General features: G+C 46.7%; 1 protein-coding gene across 5 annotated transcripts in view; it reads left to right on the forward strand.

Annotated features, from left to right (window-relative positions):
- The first annotated feature begins 9,457 nt into the window (after positions 1–9,457).
- NRCAM (neuronal cell adhesion molecule) overlaps positions 9,458–25,076 on the forward strand; it is a 276,950-nt gene continuing 261,331 nt past the window's right edge. For 4 of the 5 annotated variants that reach the window (XM_057304367.1, XM_026503219.4, XM_026503237.4 and 1 more), the window contains exon 1: positions 9,458–9,608. The gene's annotated coding sequence lies outside the window, so the exon portion shown is untranslated. Of the gene's footprint in view, positions 9,609–19,970; positions 20,036–25,076 lie in introns of those variants that run through there. The other variant, XM_057304366.1, reaches the window with a different exon arrangement.

Here is a 25,076-nt window from a genome sequence, read left to right on the forward strand (position 1 = left end):
CAACACCTATTGTTTCTTGTGTTTTTTATTTTAGCCATTCTGACAGGTGTGAGGGGAAATGTAATAGTTCTGATTTGTGTTTCCCTGATGGTCAAGTGGTGATGATGAGCATCTTTTCATGTCTGTTGGGCATCTGTATGTCTTTGGAGAAATGTCTGTTCATGTCTTCTGCCCATTTTTTAATTGGATTATTTGGTTTTGGGTTATTGAGTAGTATAGGTTCTTTACATGTTTTGGATACTAACCCTTTATTGGATATGTCATTTGCAAATATCTTCTCTCATTCCATAGGTTGCCTTTTAGTTTTGTCAATTGTTTCCTTCACTGTGTAGAAGCTTTTTATTTTGATGTAGTCCCAGTAGTTTATTTTTGCTTTTGTTTTCCTTGCCTCAGGAGACATATCTAGAAAGATGTTGCTACAACCAGTGTCAGAGAAATTACTGCCTGTGCTCTCTTCTAGGATTTTCATGGTTTCAGGTCCTTAATCCATGTTGAGTTGATTTTTGTGCATGGTGAAGGAAAGTGGCCCGATTTCATTCTTTTGCATGTAGCTGTCCAGTTTTCCCAACACAACTGTTGAAGAGACTGTCTTTTTCCCATCGCATATTCTTTCCTCCTTTGTCAAAGATTAATTGACCATATCATTGTGGGTTTATTTCTGGGTTTTCTATTCTGTTCCATTGATCTATGTCTCTATTTTTGTACCAGTACCATACTGTTTTGATTACGACAGCTTACAACATCACTGACTATAGTGACAGCATAACTCAAAGTTTAGAACTGTGATATCTGTAGTTTCTTTTTTCTTTTTCAAAATTGCCTTGGCTATTCAGGGTCTTTTGTGGTTCCATACAAGTTTTAGGATTGTTTGTTCTAGTTCTATGAAAAATGCTGTTTGTATTTTGGTAGAGATTGCATTAAATGTGTAGACTGCTTTGGGTAATATAGACATTTTAACAATATTTGTTTTTCCAATCCATGAACATGGAATGTCTTTCCATTTCTTTTTGTCATCTTCAATTTCTTTCATCAGTGTTTTATAGTTTTCAGAGTACAGGTCTCTTACCATGTTGGTCAAATTTATTCCTAGATATTTTATTGGTTTTGGTGCAATTGTATTCTATACACTTCATTATTAGTGTATAGAAATGCAATAGATGGTCTATATATTGATTTTGTATCCTGCAACCTTACCGAATTCATTCATCAGTTCTAGTAGTTTTTTGGTGGAGTTCTGAGGGTTTTTTTTTCTTTTTTAAAGATTTTATTTATTTATGTGAAAGAAAGACAGCCAGCGAGAGAGGGAACACAGCAGAGGAAGAAGCAGGCTCACAGCGGAGGAGCCCGATGTGGGACTCAATATGGGACTCGATCCGGGAACGCTGGGATCACACCCTGAGCCGAAGGCAGACGCTTAACGACTGCGCTACCCAGGCGCCCCCCCTGAGGGTTTTCTATATATAGTATCATGTCATCTGCAAACAGTGAAAGTTTTGCTTCTTCCTTACTGCTTTGGAGAAGAGACCAAGACTTTAAATAACAACATTTTATTGGAAAGATAAGTCCGGTCAAACCTTATTAAACCTAATTTAAAAGTCCCCCATAATTCTGACACCTTAATAGAACTTAGCACATTGCAAATGATCTTTCTCTTGTGTGCTTTTTAGAGTTGCAATAATAGTGCCCATACCATTTTGTGCTCCGCAATTTCCCCTTAAAGCATTGCTTATAAAAATTTTCCTCATTTCTCAGTCTCATTATTTTAAACTATAGCATGATAGTTTCATGTTGTGTTAAACCATAAGGTGTTAAATTATTAATATAAAGGTCCTCTAATTTTAGCAAGTGGAATGAAGCAGGAAGTGAGGTGATTTGATTTTTGCCACCTCTTCCTGCCTCAAAGAAACTCTTGGTAAATGAAAACAGCCCAAATAAAACAACAAAAAACAACAGCAAGAAGAAATTAACAGTCCTAGACAATGAATCAACTGAATAATCAAAACAACGAGGGGCAAAAACACACTTATCATTAAGTGCAGGTTTTGAATAATAACTCAGTAAGTTTTTCAAGCCAGGGAAGAACAGCAGGAAAGCACTTCCTGGACTTATATCAAATTAGTCAATTCAAGAAAATTTTATTGTACCAATAATTCTGCCTCTCTTCTGCTCTCCCTGACCAAGAAAAAAAAATTAAGATGAGATCCATTTAAGTAGGAACCGTTACTATCAACATCACTTAAATCCAGAAGTAGCCTTATTATTCTAACAATATGTATTAATACACCAGTATATCCATTACAGTAGACATGGATTCTTTTAGGCTCTTCCCTAATAAATGGGGGAGGGGTGCTTGGGGAAAGAATACAGTTGCGAGTCCACGTAACGCATGTGTAAATATTTAAAAGTTTTAAGATATGTTCTGTTTTCCTATGTTGACAAAGCTACCTTCATAAAGATCTTGACACCCACATTTGAACTTAGAGTTCTTGTAGTTCTGTGTCAGAATGTGGTGGTGAGAACAGCCCCAGCCCCCAGCCATGGCCCATCCCTGGCTTAGTCATAAACCTGCAAGGGCCTCAAGCCGACTTGGGTTAACACCCAATCCATGTGGCCATGTTCTGTCCACACCACAGCATCAGCCACTTATCAGACATCCAGTTTGTTTTTGTTACTGTTTTCCAGCTTTATGAAGGTATGTTTGGCATATAACATCGTGTCTGTGTAAGGTGTAGAATGAGATGTTTTGCTACATGTTGTCTATTATGAAATGATCACCACAACAAGGTGAACACATCCACCACAATGAGGTTAACACATCCATCACTGTTTGCAGATGACATGACACTATATAGAGAGAACCCTCAGGATGCCACCAAAAAACTACTAGACCTGAAAAATGAATTCAGTAAGGTTGCAGGATACTTTTTTTCATTGAGATGTAATTGACACGTAACATCCTAGTTTCAGGTGTACAATATAATGATTCAATATTTGTATATATTGTGAAATGGTCACCACCGTAAGTCTAGTTAACACCCATCACCGCACATAGTTACAATTTGTTTTTTCTTGTGATGAGAACTTTAAAGATCTCTACTCCTCAGGAGTGCAATTTTGCCCACCAGCAGAGCGGTCCTCTGTTAGGGGCCTGAGGAGGAGACCCTGGCAGGGCCTGATGAAAGTCAGAGATCCTGGATCCCCAGATGTGGTCCAGGAGAAGGAGGAGGTGATCTGTGCTCTGCTGGGCCGGAGCAGAGCCTTCTAGGGCACGAGGCCCAGGGAAGGGTGGTACTGAATGAGCTTATGCCCTATGGATATCTGGCATCTGAAAATACAAGACCTTAAAGTAAAATTTAAATCAAAGCCTAAAAGAAAATATAAATGGACATACAATGTGTCTATTAACCTAACACCTTTTTTTCTTCTGGAAAAAAAGTCAACTGAAACACTAAATAAGAAAGCCTTTGGCTCGACCATTCATTTAGACCCCAGAGCATCATTTCTGAAGACATTTCTTTTCATTTCTCCGCAGTGAATGCATCTTGATTGTACCTGTCATCTGTTTCCTCTTCAGCCAGCAATGAGGGGCACATGTCAAGAGTGTTTCTCAGCATCTCTGTTTTCCAGAGCAACAGTTTGCTGACCCTAATGACCCCATATGCAGTGGCTGATTGCACATTGACCTTGGCTAGTCTGACATCCATTCAGCAGAAAGTATATACGTTTTTATAGATAGGAACTGAGCAGATGGAGAAGTTGGCTCCAACAAACACACTTATTATGACTGAAAATGTTCCTCCTCTTTCCAAGTTGGTTCACCAAGCATGGGGGTGGGTTGAGCCAAGCAGAAGGTCCTAGTGACTCACAAGCCTCCAGAGAAGAAATCCACATATGGCAACCACTAAGGTCACATTTTCCTCCAATTGCTGGAGCATTATATTCTTCAGATAGGTGGAGGAGGGACCGCGTTGCTAAGCACCAGGCGAAGGCTGGGTGGCACATCTCTTTCGACACGTGCCCGCGTGGCACCAGGCGGGCACACAGAATTCTGTGGTTATGTGGCAGATGGTGAGGGACGGCATGAGAGCCATTGGTGGTTTGCACCTGTGGAGACTGTCTTCTGCTTACTGCGTAGGCGATGCGTGAAGCTGCACATCGTCTTATTAGTTATGTATCATCCATAACAGCACATCCTATTATTATCCGTGGTGGGTAAGAGTCACCCGCTATGAGGCTGCAAGAGGCGTGGCGCAGCTGAGGCTGGGGCTGGCATCCAGGACGAGGAAGGAGCGGCTCTAGGTGGGCTCAGTGGATGGCCACCCCTGGGCTCCGCTGCAGGAGCTAAGTGAGGCTCAGGGGTGTGGGACTGTCGGGGTTAATCTCGGACAAGCCACACTGTTGTCTCATGTGTTTTCCACAGTCACATCTTTCCCCAGACCACATCCACATCTTATGCCAACCACCACTGGATCCACTGGGCCCTCTCCCATCCAGAAAAATAGCCACGATGTATGCAGTCAGAGGCGAAGTCAGAGTTCTGAAATGTACTTAGAAACAACTGTATCAGTGATGAATTGATAGCTTCTAACGAGAAACACTTATCATCTCCCAGTTCCTGTGGGTTGGGAAACCAGGGGCAGATGAGTCGGGTCCTCTGGCTCAGGACCTCTCTCAAGGCCTGGACTGGAGTCACCTCACAGCTCGACTGGGGGCACCAGCTCCTCACGAGCTGGTGACCAGGAGCCTCCCCCAGAGCCCTGTGTGTGGCCTCTCATAGGGCAGCTCTCAACGTGGCGGCTGGCTTCCCTCCCAGCAAGCAAGGGGAAGAGCAAGATGGCAAGATGGAAGGAGCCTCAGTCTTTTTTTTTTTTTTTTTTTTAAGATTTTATTTATTTGACAGAGAGAGAGAGAGCACAGCTGGGGAAACAGCAGGCAGAGGGAGAGGGAGAAGCAGGCTCCCCAATAAGCAGGAAGCCCAATGCGGGGCTCGATCCCAGGACCCTGGGATCATGACCTGAGCCACCCAGATGCCCCAGGAGCCTCAGTCTTTCTGTAAACTAATATCAGGGGTGACATCCTGCTACTTTTGCCATATTATGTTCATTAGAGGTGAGTCTCTAGTCCTCGTCTACACTCAAGGGGAGGGGACGACACAGGACAGGCGTACCAGGAAAAGACGCTTGTTGGGTGCCATCTTTGAAGCTGCCCGCTGTTAACTATGCTTTTTGACCATATTGGATTATAATACCTTTTCAGATAGAAAGGCTTTAAACATTGCTTAATTCACCACATCCCCATCAGGACCTGATGCGTGTGGCCCAGTCACAGAATATTTAGACAGACACGACCCTAGTGCCAGGCACTTTTGCAGCAAACGACCTTGTCATCCTGCCGCTAGGGTTCTACTCTTTCTTCCCTAGACTGCGACCAGCTGTCCTCCGAGTTCTGCTACAGGAGTCAGAGAAATGCTCTTGGTTATCACTGGAATCATAAAATGACATGGCTAAAAACGAGTACTCGTTCTCCCCCAACCGTGACTCCTTCATTCCTCGGTGTGGAAACAGACCGGGGGAAATCACTCACAGACACACACACACAGCTCGGTACCGGCACAGCCAGGCCCCTGCTCGGTTCCAGGGCACGGAGTGTTGGTGTTAGGGCAAGCCTGAAGCCTGGGTGGAAAATCAGGACGGCAGATCAAAGGAGAGCAGGAAAAAGGGAAGAGGAAAAGAGCAGGAGAATTCCGAGGGAGAAAAGCAGGACTGCGAGGGGGAAAGAAGGGCCAGAGGCATATTCACTGCCAGGACCACTGGGGGGCTCCGTGACTGTCTGATGCCCCGGCTTTCACGCAGTGAAATTCGGAAGCATCTATCAACACAAACAAACTTTTACTGTGCTGTCACTGAAAGGCAGCAGACAGCCGTGGCTACGACCGGAGCAGAGTCAGACGCCCAGGCTTGCATCCCAGCTCACCCCTCGCTGTGTGACCCCTGCGGGGTACTTCACCCCTTCCTCATTTTCTAAAATGGGGTGAAATCGTACCCACAACATGGGATGGCCATGGGATTCAGTGAGTTAGTAAATGTAAAGTGCTTACAATAGTGTCAGGCAAATGGAAAATTCTATTACCTTCCAGTGAAGAGGAAACACAGACTTATTCTCAACCCTCACCCAGTTGGAGGATGTGAAGTGGGGGGACAGAGGGCAGCCTAAGGCTCAGGGACGGACTCAGGGGCGACAGTGAAGGTGAGGAGGTGTGTTGTGCATAAACTTGGCAACGTGGGGCCCAATCAGAATGCCTCATGCATCGCCAGGCAAATCGAATGGATAGTCCTTTTGCCCACTCAGGCATCCTTCTAATCCTTTTTCACATCGGTCCTCTTTCCCCCTCCTGCTTGCGTCATTTCAGCTCCTCACGCAGCAGCTGTTCGGTTCCCCTGTCGCTCATGCTCTCAGGGACTAATCCCCAGCAAGGGAGGGCTGCAATGCAGCTGAAGTAACATGCTGGAAATTAAAGCAATATGCTAATTTGGGGGGTGCCTGGGGGGTTCAGTCAGTTAAGCATCTGATTCTTGATTTCAGTGCAGGTCACGATCTCAGGGTTGTGAGATCGAGCCCCATGTCAGGCTCTGAGCTGGGTGTGGAGTCTGCTTCAGATTCTCTCTCTTCCTCTCCCTCTGCCCCTCCCTCACCACGTGCTCGCTCTCCTCTCTCTCTCTCTCAAAAGAAAAACAAAAACAAAAACAAAAAAACCAACTATATACTGATTTTACATTATTACAAGTCATATGTCATATCAAAATTGTTTAATTTTAAATTTGGGTGTTGTCTCTCTGTTCCCATTTCCCCCCGAGCTGTTTTCCTCTCCTGTCTTTGTTCTTTTTATTAACAGTATGTACTCATTTGACAGACATCTGATCAAGCAACTGCTTTTCAAGCTACAGTTTGTCGAGTACCTGACAAGGCTCAGACTCGGCAGTGCTTTGAACTGACCCTGAAAATAACCCGGTGTCTGCAGTATTGCTCCTCTCCCTGCGGAGATAAGGGAAAGTGTCCCCGGAGAAGTCATGACTTGCCTGAGACTCCTCCTTGTACGCATTCCTTCTAGAACCGCTGCGTACCTCTGCGTTCCAGGCCCCCTGGAAGGCATCAGGACTGACCCGGACCTCACCAGGACTGCTGAGAATCTTCCTCAACCTGCTGTTGCTCACAGGGCTGAGGCCAGAAGGAAGAGAATGATTCCACACAGAAGTTGGAGTTGTTGTTTAAGGATGGTTCCTTATGTGGTTGTAACACTGGGGGACACAGAACAGTCCTGCTTCGGTGCCCCCCGGACAAATTGCTACACAAAACTAGGGCAAGAACCGAAGAGAGCAGAGTGCCATTTTCCCACCTCACATTGCCCTGGAAAGGAATGTCAACAGGAAATCCCACAGTGGCTGGGGTGAAGGGGCCCCCTTGGGGCATGAGGGCACAAGGCAGAGGGACATGCGGGGAACCCCAGGACTCTCAGCAATTACTGGGCTCAGGAGGGGGTTGTAGGGTCTTGAAGTCCTTGGCATAGGTGGGAATGATGAGGCAGTGAGAGTTGAATTATGAGGATTATCTGTGGCTCCACTTTGTTGGTAGGAAATAAGGTCACACAAGCCTAAATGACTTCCTCAAAGAAGTGAAATTTTGTGTAGTCAAACATACAGACATAACCCTGTGACAGGTACTAGTACAGTAAAACAAACAGGGACTCAGGAAAGACTTCACAGAGGAAGTTACCACTGAGCAAGTCCCCGAGGGATGAACAAGAGTTTGCCAGATGAAGAAAAGCTGGAGGAACATTCTAGATAGGAGGACTCTCACGTGCAGAGCCTTAGAGTTTCGGCAATTCTTCTCATTAGAGGATGGAGACATAAGTTGGGGGCAGATCGTGAAGGAGCACGACAGGAGATCTGGAATTTATTTTATAGGCAACAGAGAGCCAGGCCAAACTTTTAAATAAGGGTATCATAAAATTAGGGTTTTTTGTTGTTGTTGTTGTTTTGTTTTTGGAAAGGTCATTCTGAAAGAAATTTGGACAATTCATTGAAAGGTGAGAAGTACCCAGGTGGTAGGATAAGGGCCAAGGTCAGAGGAGGGATGGGACTGAGCCAAGACCCCGTGGCCCCAGGTGAGAATACTGTTGCCGAAACTGGTTTCAGGGACAGGAGGTTCTGGGCGGCTGGAGCACGTCTGGTGGCAGGAGGAGGAGAGGGTGGCAGTAGGAGAAAGAAAAGAAGGCTGCTCACCTGTGTGTGTGGTGCTGTGCGTTCAAGTGTCAAGTTCGAACTGAGGTTACAGCAGAGTAGAGGAGTGGGCAGGGCCTGGAAGGAGGCCCTGGTGCCTTTTTTCTTCCTGCATCCCTGCCCTAGCCCTGGGGCCTGGAGCCTGGGGATGAGCAGCGGGGAGGAGGAGCTCCACAAACGTCTTCTTGAATGAAACTAGAGAATGGAAGGAAACTCCCTTCTCCAGCAGAGCCCCGTGTAAATGGTCAGTCAAGCTCTGTGATACCTGGCTTTGGGGGGAAGCTCTCAGAGATGAGGCTGCAGACCGGGGGGGGATTACTGAGGACGGTGAGTGCCAGGCCAAGGATCTTGGACACCACCTGGAACACCGTGGAGAGGGGCCTCCGTACCCTGAGCTATGACCCCGCAGTGTGTCTGCTCAAACACTACACATTTACAAACCTTAACTCTCCTTTTACCTTGCAAATACTTCTTCATAATGCCTCCAAATCTGAAAATAAGCAAATCTGAACTAACCGTGTTCTCTGGGACCAGAAAACCCAATTCCTACCGCAAATAGCATCTACCTTACGCTGAAGGCTCCCTTTCCGGGGGCTGTTGGAAAGTAATAGCTGCAAAATAAATAAATATAGAGAAAAAAATAAAAATTAACCCAAACAAACCCCAAACCCACCAATCTCACCCATCCTGAACTGGTAAGTTTCGAAGAAATCAAATGCTTTGAAAGAAGAAAATGGAAAGGCCACAGACCTCGGACCGAAACCTAAACCCGTAAGAGTAGCATTTAAAAACCTCCCGTGTGCTGGAACATCTTTTGTAGCCAAATCCCTGCCTCCCTGGTCCCTAGGACGCTCCCGCCCTCCGCGCCCCCGAGCCCGACCACCACCGCCGCACAGGCTCGCGGGGTGACGCTGGCCGGCGGCGGCGCGGCGTCCCAGGTGAGGGGGCCCCCCAGCCCCCGCGGCGCCGGCGGCCCGAGCCCATTCGCCGCCGTCGCAGCCGCAGGGGCGGGAGGGGCTGGGCCAGCCGGGCAAGGGCGGGGGACGCCGGGGAGGAGTGCGGGGCGGGGGTAGGACGCGAAAGCGAGCGGCGAGGAGGAAGAGCGCGGCGCGGGGCGGGGGCGGAGGGGCGGGAGCGGCGGGGGCGCGCGCCGACGCGGGGCCAGCCCTGCTTCGCCCGGGTCGCGGGCGGACGCGCGCCGCAGTCGGAGCCTCAGACGCGCGGCGCAGGGGACAGCGCGGAGCGGCGGGCGGCTACAGCTGCGTCGGGAACGGACGACGTCCGCGCCCCAGGGTTCCGGGGCCTCAGCGGCGGTGGGCGCGGCGGAAGAACGTGAGTAGCTCGGTGCGCGTCCGGCGGTGACACTCGGTCCTGCTCGGGGGCGACGGCAGGGGTGGAGGAGGGTGTGGGGGGCGGCTGTGTTGTCACTCGGACGCGGGCCCGGGGTTCAGCAGAGCGTCCTCCCGGCTGGCAACGCCGCGCCACTCTCTCTGCGGCAGGGCGAACCTGGTCGCCAACTCCCTTCCTCAGCTCAGGCCTGGGACGCGCCCGCGGGCGCCGCGCGGGAGGAGGGGGACCGGCGCCCGGGCGGGGGCACAGTGAAATGCGGCAGCCCCGGCCGGCGCGGGCGGGCCCTTTACCTCCTCCAGTCTGTGGCCAACTTCTGCATCCCCGCCCGCGCCCCCGCGCTTTCCGGGAAGCCCTGCCTGGGGTCCCTGGGTGGGCAGTGGGGCCTGGCTACTGTTGCCCGGCACCGCGGCTTCCCCGGCATGCACACGGAGGGTGCGGCGTGTCACGCCACGGTGCCGGCGGGACGAGGAGCGCAGGTGCCGGGCCGGCACTCACCGGCGAGTGCGCGTCCGGGTCCCCGCGGACACATCTGGGCGTGGGCTTTGTTCGGATGTACTCACACCTGCGCCGATCGCTGGTACTCGGGGCCGAGGCTACCCCAATGTCGCCGCCCCGGGGGAGAGCTCGGGAATCAGGGGGAACGGGAGAGACGGTGAGGGCAGCAAGGTGGGGGCTTCCCGGGGGTTTTGTTGGCCCTACAGGTGCGGGTCCCCGGGGTCCCGGCGCCCCGCCCAGCCTCCGGAGGCTGGGACTTGTTAGGACTGGCCCACCGGGGTTTGGGGCTGACCCAGAAGAGCCTCTGCCCTGCCCGGACTCCCAGGAGTGGGCTCTGGCAGCCGCTTGGCGCGGGGATGCTGTGTTGAGCCGGGAGTGATTGCCGGCTTTGGAGCATCCATCTAGCCGCGAGCGCCATCTGCGCCGTGCGCCGCCCCCGGCTCCCTACTGGCCGCGCGGGTGGGCGCCGCCGAGTGCTGGTCCCCGGTTGCTCGCCCGCTCGGCCATTCCCGGCCCCCAACTCCCGGCGCGCAGAGGGGACCCGGGGTGCCGCGGTCGAGTGGAGCCAGGGACTCGTCATCACTCCCGGAGCGGTGTGCCCTGGGCAGCAAGCGCTGCTGGAGGGATTCTCGGGCCCGGAGGCTGGTGATTAGGCCGTTTCCCTTCCCTCCCGATCGCCTCCCCTCTCCCTGGCTCCCAGCCCTCGGCCGCATCCTAGGTTCCCCGCACGCTCGGGGGCCGCCCCTGCGCAGCTGCGGGCGCGGAGGGAGGGCGCCGAGCGGTGGAGTCTCCTTCCACCCCGCCCCTCTTCTGCCTTCCGCCGAGCTGTTTGTGCCAAGAGGGAAGCGTTCTTTTCCTTTTCGGTCCCGCATGGTTAAAGCGCAGAGGTGCGGGTCTGAGGGGCTGGGCCCTTCCTCGCCCGAGGCTCTGGCAAAGAGAGAGATGGAGGCAGGCGTCACGGGGCAGGAGGCTTTCGTTCTGCACCAGGAGCTCCCCCTGGGGCTGTCAGGAACACGGTAGCTACTGAACACGGAGGCTGGGCTGCTCTGGTTGGGACTGCTTTAGGCTAACCATGCCCTGTTATTAAAATATCGTAATAATAGCTGAAGAGTAAAGGAGAGCTTCCGGAAGTACTGAAAGGGTTTTAGAGCACTGGATACTTTCCACTTTAATGGTAATGATAGTCAACATTTTTTTGAGAGCTTCAGATGTACCAGGCGCTGTGCATGGTACTCGTTATCATCTTACTTAATTTCCACAACATATTATCCTATTCTTAAAATTAGGAGGTGAAGTCTTGAGAGGTCAGGTAACTTTCGCAAGCCCACATAGCTGGAAGTGGGGGAGCAAGGGTTAGTTTTTGCTCTTAGGTTTTCCATCCACGACTGTGAAAATGGGGCCTTTGGAGGCTTAGATTAGTTTAGGGCAAGCCTGAAACCACCAAGTGATCAGGGACATTGTAAGCCCATTCACTTCTGACCCTTGCAGACTTCACGGTAGCAGGCAATATCGTAACTCAGCAAATTGTATTGTGTAATAACCTTTTATTGCCCCGTATCACCCTCGAATTCCTTTACATGTCCTTTTATTCCTGGTAGCCTGTAAGTGTTAGCCCAGCCAGTTACAGTCACTGGAAGGTTTTTAGTGACCAGACTCCCCTGTGATTACAGAGACTGAGAGGTTCCTGGCACATCACAATTTTTGAGAAAACTTTTTTTCGTTGTTTTGTTTTTTGTTAAGAAAAGGCCAACGTTTACATTTGGCAAGCGCTTCTAGTAGGCTTCCAGTCCTGAATCTCCTTTGTAGACTATTTTGACTGCAGAAGATTTACTCCTCCAATTGGATATTGAATATGAATAGGACCCTAGTATAAAATCTTAAGAAAGCATTCCATATCCTGAATATATGACTGTGTGGTGCCTTTACAAAGATTCTCCATATTAACTGATAGAAGCAAGAGTTTGAACTAAAGTGAAATCAGCTATTCCTGGGATGGCTTTTAGAATGATGGTAATTGGCCAACTGCAAAAGTGAATTCATTGTGCATTCCCAATCCTTCTGACTCATGGTCAGCCTGCTTTGTACTTCATTACAGGAAATTTACAAAACATTTCACATCATCAGGAATCTGAGATCTGTAAGAGAACACTGTATATAAATGTTTCAGTTTCAAAATGAATACAGTGGGGCTTGGAGAGGTCACCCAGCCGCCAGTGCAGGGTAGTGAGGCAGGCCAGTATCCCGACAGGACATCATTTTGTTACTGCAGCAGTGACGAATGAAAAGCAAGTCGTCTTTGGCAGTGGTATTTCCTGCAAGGCTGATGTGACAGGGACAAGGATAGCTGGGAGTGTAAGTGCTTCAGAAGCGTGAGAAGGGACTGAGAATGTGTACGCCTGGGCTGCAGAAAACTTCCTTAAGAATCATTTCAGGGGTGCCCAGGTGCCTGGGTGGCTCAGTCAGGTGACCTTTGGTTTCTGCTCAGGGTCCTGAGATCAGGTCTGCTGCTCAGGGTGGAGTCTGCTTGAGATTCTCTCTCTCCCTCTGCCCCTCCCCCTGCTTGCTCTCTCTCTCTCTCTCTCTCAAAAAAAAAAAAAAAGAATCATTTCAAATAATGTTCTCATGTAGGTGGAGTTTTCCTTGTGTAATTGGCTGAATATAAATAGAATATGTAGATATTATATTGTGTCTGTACAAAGGAGCTATTTAATGGAACCCCCCAGGAAGCTTTTCTGGTACAGATATTAATTAATTAATTCATTCATTCATTCATAAATATGTACTACATGCCTGGCCTACTGTTCTAGGCATTGGAGATACAGCGCTGAGCAAAACAGAGTTCCAGCCTTCAGGAAGATTAATTGTAGCTCTGTCACCTAGGGCGGCATACTTCTGCGCACAGACTCTTTTTTCACATATCATAAATGTACAGCTTGATGAACTTGCTCGAACCCAGCACGCCCCTGTAACTAGCGCTCAAATCAAGGAGCAGAACATTCTGAACGTCTGAGAAAGCCCTCTTGTGGCTCCTACCAGTCATTACCCCCTCCCTTAAGGGTAAGCACTGAGACACCCATGCTTTTTTTCCTGAGATTCTGGCCTGATTCTTTCCTGATTTTCTCTGAGATTCGATTCAAAATCAGAAGGATTTTGTTCTAGTCAGCTTGAGCTGCCATAACAAAATACCATAGACTGGGAGGCTTACTGAACAGAAATGTACTTTCTTCAAGTTCTGGAGTCTGGAATTCTGAGATCAGCGTGTCAGGGGGTCAGGTCTAGAGAGGGCTGTCTTCCAGGCTTGCCGATGCCCATCTTGTCACCGTGCACTCATACATGCTTTCCCTGGTGGGTGTGGACAGGGATCTCTCTCTTCCTCTTCTTAAAAGGCCACTGATCCCATTAGATTAGGACCCCATCCTTATTACCTCATTGAACCCTAATTACCACCTCCCCAAAGCCTCATCTCCAAATACAGTCACATTAGGGGTTAGGTCTTCGATGTATGAATTTCGGGCTCATGGCTCAATTCATACCAGCCCCGATTTGCTGCCCCTGTCGGCAGCCTTCAGAGTCTCACCCCCCCCCATTTCCCAAGAACAGTTTCCATCTGAGAAGTACGGCAACCGAAAACAAATCTAACTAGACTATAGAGCTCCTATAGTATTGCTCTCTAGGAAGTTTCCTGGGTTTGCTTCCAAAGACTGCTTTAGGTCAGCCTTCCACTGCTGAGCTGACTGGTGAAGAAGAAGTGATTTGAAAATGATTAAAAATCACTCAATACATTTCGATGTATTTTCCCTTTTATGTGTCATGCTGCCCCACCTGCAGGAGCGCTGCACCTTTCTGCCAGGTCAGGGCAGAGGACATCTAGGGATGCTAGGGCCAAGAATCCAGTGGCTTATTTTATTTAACCCTTCGTCCACCGAGACAAATGAGAAGCCACTTTAGCTTTAAAAAGTCTTTCTTGTCATCACGGCTGAAGTTTCTAAGTCTAGGAAAATGTGCCCAAACGAACTGATGTTTCTTTTTCCTCTCAAAATGTGCAGGACAAGGCTCTATGATGAAAGTCTTGGGATGGCTCTGCCTCCAGTTGTAGCAACTATAAATTTTTCAATATCAGGTTGTCTTTATTTATTTTTAAGATTTTATTTATTTGACAGAGAGAGACACAGTGAGAGAAGGAACACAAGCAGAGGGAGAGGGAGAAGCAGACTCCCCACTGAGCAGGGAGCCCGATGTGGGGCTCGATTCCAGGAACCTGGGATCATGACTGGAGCTGAAGGCAGATGCTAAATGACTGAGCCACCCAAGCACCCCTTAATATCAGGTTGTCTTTAAATGTGGGAGCAAATGTCATATTTATAGAAAATGTGATTTTTTGGGGGGCGCCTGGGTGGCTCAGTCAGTTAAGCGTCTGACTTTGGCTCAGGTCATGATCCCAGGGTCCCAAGATCGAGCCCGTGCATCGGGCTCTCTGCTCTCTGTGGAGCCTGCTTCTCTCTCTCCCTCTGCTCCTCCGCCTGCTTGTACTCTTGTCTCTCTCTCCAAATAAATAAAATCTTTTAAAAAAAAAAAATGTGATGTTTTTGCTAAGTTACTTTTTTATTGTGATAACATATATATCAAAAAATTTATTGTTCTAACCATTTTTAACTATGTAGTTTAGTGGCATTAAATACTTCGAAATATGATGCAACCATCACCACTGTCCAACTCCAGAACTTTCCTCATCTTCCCAAACTGAAACTCTATACCCATTAAACAATAACTCCCCATTCCTTCTCCTCCCAACCCCTGGCAATGATCATTCTCTTTTCTTCTTTATGAATTTGAGCACCCTAAGTACCTCATATGGGTGGAATCATACAGTATCTGCCCTTTTTGTGACTGGGTTATTTCACTTAGCATAATGTTTTCAAGGCTTATCCACGTGTCAGAATTTCCTTCCTTTTTTAAAGCTGAATAATATTCCTTTGTAGATAATACCACTTTTTTTTTTTTAAATTCATTCATGTGTGGGGATGTCTCCATTTTTGGCTACTGTGAATAATGCTGCTGTGAACACGGGTGTACAAATATCTTTTCAAGTCATTGCTTTCAACTCTTTAGGGTATATACCTGGAAGTGGGATTTCTGGATTGTAAGGTAATTGTTGTAATTTTTGGAGGCACCCTCATTCTGTTTTCCACAGCAGATGTACCATTTATGTTCCCCAGTGCCCAGGGGTCCAATCCCTCCACATCTTCACCGACACTGATTTTATGCTTTCTTGACGATAGCCATCCTAATGGGTGTAAAGAGCGATAACTGTTACCCTTTAAAGTCATAAATTAACATACTATGTATTATGAACAAGTAATTCACAAAATTTTCCAACTTACTGGTTTAATTTTTATTGACAAGGAGATGCATGGTTTTTAACAAGGGCTCATCGACCCCATACTTTGTGCAAAGCGTGATATAAATGCTACGGGGTATGTGTGTCATCGTGCAGGAGAAGCCAGCTCTGGTGACAGACATTCACGTTAGTTTTTCTACTGTCAAAAGAGAGCATATACGTCTGTAGTGTGGTTGTGTGAAATTATTTTGCTCTGAGGATAGATTTAATGTTAGTATGATTGTATTTTACTGAAAAAAAAGAACCTTCGCATTTGAACCCAGCTCAGGAGCGGATTTGCCGCAGATCTGGAAATAGCCAGGAATATTCTGTTTAGGGATGTGCTGGAGTTGGAATCTGTAGGTCTATGCCGGGCGTTTCTCCCTACCATTGAATCTTCAAAGATGACAGTATAAACCCTCACTACCCAATTATAATTGCTTAGCTGAGCTAATAAAAAAGATGTGGTGTCAACGTAATTGACCTATTTTACTGGCCTCCAAGATTAGAATTTCAAATTAGAAAAAGGTAGTTTTTAGAAGTCTGGTGGAGGGTTTCCCTCAAGTGACTAAAAAACTAGTGACTAGAAGAAATGACAGGGGTAAAGGGAACAAATCTACAAATACCAGAGCTTAACTGCTGCACAGACTGTCCAAATGGCTTATTTGGTTTAAAAGCAGGAATGACGAATAAATCTTGTCTTGTGTGGTCTCTGATTTGCTTCCATAGTGCTGTGTATTAAAGCACCGTTAACTGACACTGGAATGAAAATGGTACTTGCTATCAGACCAAAAGGATCCTTTCTAAAATTCTTTTTTTTAATTGATCTATAATCAGCATGCAATATTTTATTAGTTTCATGTGTACCACATAGTGATTTGACGTTTGTAGAATTCTTCTTAAATGATGCTAGGGCTGGAAAGAATAATTTGAATATATATATTCATATGTATATTTAAATTTATATATACATATATATGTATACTTACGTATGTGTATATATGTATATTTAAATTTATATATACATATATATGTATACTTACGTATGTGTATATATGTATATTTAAATTTATATATACATATATATGTATACTTACGTATGTGTATATATGTATATTTAAATTTTATGATGTGCATGGTCTATTGGTTCAAAACCCACTGTAGCCAGAAAAACATATTCCCAAGGCAATCTGAGGGAATCCTGTAGGAGGTCTTCTACTCTGTAATATGCAATGAATTCGATTTATCTTTCTCAAGTGGGCTGAGAGCATTCAAAAAATTCGGTATATGTATTCAGTGTGTAGTGATCTTTTCTCCAAATTTCAACTTTAAAGCAATTTCATGCCACTTTCAGATGACCTTGACATTTGAGTGGCATGGTTTACAGCACACATTTTTGACCGACACTACAAACTCACGTGAAACACCATCAGCAGATTCTCTCCAAGGGAAGGGGAAAGGAAAAAGTCCTAACCTCCCGTTCGTTATGGCTTAAGGTAAAAAGTGGACGGTGGAAAGAGTTCTATCCCAGAGTTTTCGTGGTCTCTGAGGAAGGATGGCTTGCAAGCGAGCGCTGCCTTCCAAAGCCTGTGCGGCCTTTCAGTCCCTCACCTCAATAGAGAGCTAAAAGGACAAAAGTGAACAAAGGAGGCCTGTTTTGCCTGCCCCACTTGCCGGGCTGTTGTCTTGGCCCTTTTCAGTGAAGGAGTGGGGGGGGGGAGTTGGGTCAAAGTTGAAGAACAGTGAAAAGGAATTCAAGCTTCATGTCGAAATTTGAATTATAGCTTCAGTTTGAGTGCCGAGTAGATGAGTTTGAATTGAAATTTTTTGAAGCTGTGGAAGCTTCAGCGACAGATGGTGTTGGAACAACGTACACGGGGCTGGATGGCGCATCCAAGAAGCGGAGCGCCCGGGCCAGGAGCTCGGTAAACATCTAGTTATCTGACAAAAGTTTGGAAACTGTAGGAAGTGCGGTTTGATGCTGTATGCCGCATTGAGACGTTGGACTGAGTGAGTTCAGGGGAGGCCCCTGCGTCTGGCATACACTCAGATGCACTTGTCCCCCCCTAATTGCATTGCAAATATTCTTCTCACCGTTCTGCTGCGGTCCTCGCTAGTACCTACTGGAATAAATGCAGAAATGCCCCGGCCGCTCCCCGTGGAAAATCGCATTTGAGTGTTTTGGTATTGACCACAGATTGTTTGGATATATGTCAGGATAAGTCTGTCCTAAATATTGATTAACTGGGTTTTTTGGGGTTTTTTCCCCATATGAGTCAATTCGTGAAGCGTGATTGTGGCATTCTGTGTCTAGTGGGGAGTCTGTCTCTGTGATATTTGCCACTGAAGTTTTTCATGGGGCACAAGTTTCCCCCATACAATTCGGTAGGCAGCATCTGATTTAAAACACTTCAGAAAGAGGAGTTGGCCGTGTGTAGAACCAGAATAATAAAAACAGCTACCGGGAGGTCGCGGTACCTGAGATGGAAGTGAAATAAAAAATAATTTGGGATAATTTGAAACGCTTCCTGGTGTTCTATGAAACCATAATTGGAAGAATTTTGCTTTGGCACGTTTGACCATTTAAATAACTTGACGACATAATTTTTTGTTCTGATGTTGGTAGCATGATGACCAAAAGCCATTTTTATATACATTTAACAACTTCAACTATTTCTTTTAGAGGAATGACATTGACATGGCAACAATATAAAAAATAGTTGATACTCAGAAATAATACTGTAATATAAACAAAAGCAAATTTACTTCAGAGTTGATCTCGTGAATCTATGTCACATGTTGTATTTTATGTAAATTGTGATACATACTTCATATGTCTCACAAATTTTAAGGTAACTTGCCTTTTGATAGTTGGAATAGGGTTTTTAAAACTCCATGGCCATATGTTTCTAGTAACAGTTACCTCGATGCCAAATTAGAGTGGAAGGTAAAATATATCAAGGGTTGATTGCTGTCCTAGGACCATGAGGGGACCCATTAAGCAGCAGGGAGCGAGCGAGGTCACGGTCGGATTCACTTGCTAGGACTGGGGTTGGAAGAGCAGAGATCGGGGAGGGCAAGGGATGCAGACGGCGGGAAGGCTCAGGTGGGTAATGAGAATTGTGACATCCTGAAGAAGTGTCCTATGACACAAGGAGCAAGAGAGATTTTAAATAATGAGGTGAGAGTAAAGAATACCACTGTAAAAGTAATAACTTAAAATCTGAAAGAAAGAGAAAGGGACGAGGATGAAAATGTTTGTGGCGACTCCTTGGCCAACGGAGAATATAGTCTCCATGTCACAGCATCCAATATGAAATACTTTAAAGAGATTTCTTTGTGGTACTTCAGGTCATTGAAGTCACTTGATATCATGAAATAGAAATAACTCGTAGATCCCTCTGCAAAAAATGGAATATGATAATACATATACACTGAAAACAAATGCAATGCACTGAGAAGAACTTACTAACAGTCAAAGCTAATATTGTTTCAGCATCACCGTAGAATTCTTAGATCATCTCCTCGCTCCGGCAACTTTGTTCCTTTGTATACAGATGGCCCCAGCTTGGGAAGACGGGGTATATAAAAATGTGAACTTGCCAAACGCGTTTGGGATGATTACACGTGTTAAAGAGGATTCTTCCCTTTGCGCAAGGTTTACATAATGAATGAGCTCCTGTAAGGTACCAAAGTTCCATTAGGGAACAGCTTTTCAGGGATATCAGAGTCGACAGATTGTTCTGTCCATTGAAAGAGCATGGCGTCATCGATACCAAGCGAAACCCAATCAAATAAGGCTAAATAAAAATCCGTAAAGCGGTAGACAGGTGGTAAATGAAGAAAGAAGTACCTCAATTGTATGAAAATACTTGATATTTGCTCCAGATAACATTGAGAGGCCAAGTCGCTCATGATAAGGAAAGCAGATAACGAAATAGCCCGGTGATAAAGGCATTTTTGGCCTTGCTCACAATAGAACTCGGCGGGCTTTCCCCAGGTTTCTAACCGTGGAAATCCATACTTATTCTGTTCCATTAGGAGCCTGAGCTGCCTTTCTGCTTGTGCGTGGTGGTATGTATGTGAGCGTGCCCGTGTTTGACGAATGAGTGAATGCAAGAATGAATGACCGAGTACGTGAATATTGCAAAACATCGAGTGAATCTTTTGTTGGAGAAAATTGGGGAATTTGGTCCTCGCCCTCGTTGGAAGATAGAGAGTCTAGACCAGGGGAAAGCAAACATTCGTACTTTCAGGCCCGGGTTTGGTATGATTGTCATTTGCCTCCTGGTTCTAAATTAGGCACTCGAGCAGGCAGGTGAAATCACTCAATCCAGAAGGGTACCATTTTGTAAATTGCGGCTGTGGAGCCCTCAATGACATGTCTGCGACCCCGAAGAGCTGCTCTGTAATTTTCTACCTTTGCTCGCGGCCGATGATTCCAGATTTGCACAGGCCTTTCGTTTCCCTTCAGGGTCTGAAGCCGGTGCTCATCCCTTCCCCCTGGAGGTCTCTGGGTGGCTGCACACGGATCGAGGTAAGCACTTTGTAAGATCGCTCCCCCCCCCCACCATCCGAATTTGAAAAAATCAGAAGCGAGGCACCCAGGACTGAAGGGCTGGTGGGTGACTCGGATCCCAAGCCCTCAGAAGGCTTTCCTCTCCTTTCTGGTTGGCCCTAAGTATTCCTAGATGTGGGTGGAGTGACAGCGTGGTCTTTCCCAGCCAGTTAGCGGGTTCTGTAGTGGTTGGGGTCAAGGCAGTGGGGCCATGTGTGAGAGACATGGAGGAAAAAATTGTGCGTGAAATTTGTAATTAATGAAAATTAGAGAAGTACCCGGCTACTCGGCGTAGACCAAGAGCCTGAGGTTACAATACAGCGTTGGAGACGTTGCTTGAGTACTTTCTCCCTTTCGAAAAATGAAGATAAAACACAAGCTTTTTTCCTCATCCAACGCTACCTCGCAAGAGGGTGTTACTGTGAAAAATCAAGATAAAAAGGAGAGTACTGAGGGACGCCTCGGGGCTCAGTTGGTTTAGCGTCTGCCTTCGGCTCAGGTCATGATCTCAGGGTCCTGGGATCGAGCCCCGCATCGGGCTCCCTGCTCGTGGGGGGTCTGCTTCTCCCTCTTTCTCTGCGCCTCCGCCTGCTTGTGCTCTCTCTCTGTCAGATAAATAAATACAATCTTAAGAAAAAAATGCAAGTACTGAGAAGGGATGGCCTCAGTCTATGTTCTTTAGGGAGAATGCAGCTGCCATGTTTTCACCATAATATTCTCTCAGGTTTGCTTCAGAGATCTGTATGTATCATACGTCCTTAGCAATAACTATGTCTGCCCGATTTTGAAGAAATAAAGGGGTCTCATATTGCAGTCTGAGAGATCAATACCCTTTTTAATGCTACATGGTGGGACTGTTTTCAAAAAACACAAACTACATTCTCAAGCGTCAACAAATAGTATATATGCAAAAGTCAGATTAAGCCAGTGTGATTAAAAAAAAGGATGTAAATTTAGGAGATGCTTTTTTCCCAGTTGTATTCAATATCATTAATAGTCTTTTGAGATCTAATTGTGTTTTATTCCAAGCCATAGCCTATTCATAATTTTCAAGAGGACAGTCAGTAATGTTTTGTGTCAGCCATGACTAACTAGCAACCCCACAAGCCAATAAAGCATGAAACCATTTTAATATATTAAATGCATCCAGCTCACACACGGCATATGCTTCGAGGTTTGATACCGAGAAACACGTGCAATGGAGGCTTGTGAGCGGGCTTGCGAATGTATCACAGTTCGTATTTATTTTGTTCCTTTGTATCTCAGAGGAGAGCTGGGTACTTCGAGCTACACAGCCACTATGGAAAACAGTATGGTAGTTGCTGAAAACATTAAAAATAGAACTGCCATATGATCCAGCACCCCCCTTTTTTGGTCACGAAGATGTCATTTAGAGCTCTGTGGTGGCAGTTTTAAATAGGGTACCCTTCTGGATTGAATGATTTCGCCTGCCTGCCCATGTGCCTAATTTAAAACCAGGGAGCAAAGGACAACCACACAGAATCCAGGCGTGATGTTGTGAAAGCAGGATCTCAGTGATGTTTGTGCACTCCCGTGTTCACTGCGGCGTTATTCACAGCAGCCAAGATGTGGAAACAACCTAAGCGTCCAGCAAGAAATGAGAGGATAAAGAAGATGTGGTATATATATACACCATGGAATATTATTCAGCCTCAATAAAGAGGAAATCTTGCCATTTGTGACCACATGGATGAGCCTGGAGGACGTGATGCTCCGTGAAATAAGGGAGACGGAGAAAGACAAATACTGCACAGAATCACTCACGTGTGGAATCTGAAACAAAGTCGGGCTCATAGAAACCGAGAGTAGAGAGGTGATTGCCAAGGGCTGGGGGTGGGGGAAATCGGGAGGGGTTGGCAAAAGGGTACAAATTTTCAGCTATAAGGTAAATAATGTCTGAAATTTAATGTATAACGTTGGTGACTAGTATTGATAACACTGTATTGTATCATTAAAATGTGTGAAGACGATAGGATGTAAATATTCTCACCAAAAAAAAAAAAAAAAGTGAGGTGATGGATGTGTTCATTGACTAGTTGGGGGGGACATCCTTCCACAATGTACATGTATATCAAATCACCACATTTATTTGTCAGTTATATCTCAATAAAGCTAAAAATCATAGCTAACTTTTAAAATTTTACTTATTTATTTATTTTAAAAGATTTGTTTATTTATTTGAGGGAGAGAGCAGGGAGGGGCAGAGGGAGAAGGAGAGAATCTCAAGCAGACTCCCCGCTGAGGGCAGAGTCTCACGCGCGGTCTTGATCTAACAATCCTGGGATCACGACCTGAGCCAAACCCAAGAATCGGACGCTTAACTGGCTGAGCCACCAGGCACCTCAATAGTAGTTATCTTTGAACTGGGTGTAGATGCAGAGCTTTAGAAATGGGGATGTGTCGTGGGTTGCATTGTGTCCAAATTCAGCTGTTGAAGTCCTACTCCCCAGTGGCTCAGAATACGACCTTATTCGGAGATAGGGGCTTTATGGTTAAAATGAGGTCATCAGAGTGGGCTGTCATCCAGTATGACTAGTGTCTTTATAGAAGGAGGAAGGTTGGAGACAGGCTGAGTGGGCGACCACCAATTGGAGATGAAGGTGGAGATCTGTAAGCCAAGGAACACCCAAGATGGCCGACACCATCTGGACTTCTCGCCCTCCAGACTGTGAGACAATACATCTCTGTTGCTTCAGCCGCGCAGTCTGCGGGGCTCTGTGATGGCAGCCCTAGAAAACCAATACAGAATGCGATAATAAGGTGTCCTGGTGCTAAGCCTGTCTCTTACAAAAGAAGACAGGGTGAAAATAGAGCTTCCCACCACGTCTCTATGTTTATGTGTCTGTGTCTATGTTTATATTATCTGTGTATCTATCCATGTCTACTTTGTGGACCAAAGGAGGATGTGTATATAAATCGGTTATTTAGAAAGTCTCTATACCTTGCAGTAGAGCCCAGAAATACTGAGAGTGGTAGGGAGACTATTTGTTTTATTGACTGGACAGACGTAGGTCGTTGATAGTGTCATCAGTTGATTACTCTCTTTGGTTGTAATCCAGTCGAATCCATCCACCTTTGCTGCCTATCTCGTGTGTAGATTGTTGTCACCTGGGAACTGAAGGGGGCGTCTTTTGGGAAAGGCTCTGCAGGTGTCCTTGCCGCTCCTTGCCGATCAGAAGATGGCCTTTGACTTGGAAAATGGAAATGGTGTGGTTGCTGATATTTCCTCCTGCTGAGGAAAGTGACGGCTGGGATGGGCCGCCAGACTGCTCAGTGTGAGCGCCGCTTCATGGGACGGGGCGAAGGAGAGCACCGCGGAGGACTTTACAGTGAACTGTCGTCGGGCAGCACCGCGGTCTGTTGGAAGACCCAGGATTGCCACGTGCTCTCAGTCAACTTGAATATTGGTTTGAATGAACTGGAAACTCTAGAAGCATTTTAGTTGGTCCTTAATGACGTCTGCCCACTCGGTGTGAGGTGAGGTTCACTGTCACCGGAGACAGCCTTGCGTGTCTTGGATGGTAAGCTCCTTCAAGACGATGCCCAACCGAAGTCCTGTGTCGGGCCTTTGACGGGCTGCTGCACCGGAAGAAGGGCCCGGCTGTCTTCAGTTAGAGCAATGAGCAGATTCGGTAGCACGGTTCTTGGGGTGAGCACCTAGGACTTTGCAACTCTGGAGCTGGTGCAATTCATCAATTCTGTTTCCATGTATAAACCATTTGCCGGTTGGGTGTTCCCTTGTAGTGATGGTGGTCTTCCCTTGCTGTGGACTCAGCTTTATTTATGACCCTGTCAGGAGGGACTAATGAAAACCCACCCGATCTAGCAGGAAATCCTTTGGAATCATGGCCTTTTTAATGTTGCAGATTCTTACAGCTTCCCTTTACGTGCGAGGCAGTGACGGACACGCTGATGGAGTGAAACGTCCAAGGCCCTAGACGGGAGCAGGGGACAGCAGCGGCTCCCTTCTGAAAACCACTCACATTGTAAACTCTTCAGATATTTTAAATATGGGCCTTAAAAGCCACTTTCGTGGAGATCGTTTGAAAGGTTTAAGGGAACCGTTGTAACGTCAGGCGTTGGCCAGAGTTGATTTGCAAACGCACTCACACAGAGCGGGCCGTGCCAATCCCGGGAGAAATGCCCAGCTTTAGATCCGTTTTCTTATTTGGAACGGTGGGCCTAGATTTTATTGCATTCAACTGACATTAACAAATTTCCGACTCTGGTCGAGCAGAATACGTCTTGGGAAAGCAGTCACTGCCACGGAAAAGGGAAACGGGCTCAGCTCAGGGCATTGTCTAAGCCTAGTTGCAGCCCCCGCCCCTCCTCCCATGTGCTCAGCGCAGTTAGGAGCAGGGCCAGTGATGCATATGCATGTGTCACACACCTGTGACCAAGAGCACTGCCATCAAGAAACGGCGGAGTATCACTTACTGGAAATGGATGACTCGTAGCAGCTGCTGTCTGTGGCCCAGCAGGCTCCCGGCCCTGCCGTGACAGCTGCTCACCACAGCCCACCGTCACACCGCCTCGGCCACCTCCGTCCAAGAAGGGGCCGAGCCTGCTGACCCCAAGCCCTTACTTCCTGGGCCGGCTGTGGCTGCCGTGCTATACAGAAAGAGGTCTCTCCGAATTTAGGAAATGAGATCACAATGACTTTACAGCTTTTCTATCAATAAATAATAATTCACAGCGTTAATTGGTTGGTTAACTATATGGAGTGCCTTTCATGAATTATCTCCTTTGATCTTAATGACAACCTTTTATTGAGGCTAGCACTTTTTTTTTTTTTTTTTTTGGTAAAGGGCCAGGGACTTTGTAGGTCACTTCATCACTCCCCAGACAGTCGTAGACAATATATACATGAATGGGCATTTTCCCATGTTTTCATAAAACTTTCTTTACAAAATAAGTAGTGTCCAGATTTGGCCTGTGGGTTGTATTTGCCAACCCCTTTATGTTATTATACCCATTTTATAGGTAAGGACACTGAGGC

The sequence above is a fragment of the Ursus arctos genome, unplaced genomic scaffold (genome assembly GCF_023065955.2).
Source record: "Ursus arctos isolate Adak ecotype North America unplaced genomic scaffold, UrsArc2.0 scaffold_3, whole genome shotgun sequence".
Classification (NCBI taxonomy): Eukaryota; Metazoa; Chordata; class Mammalia; order Carnivora; family Ursidae; genus Ursus; species Ursus arctos.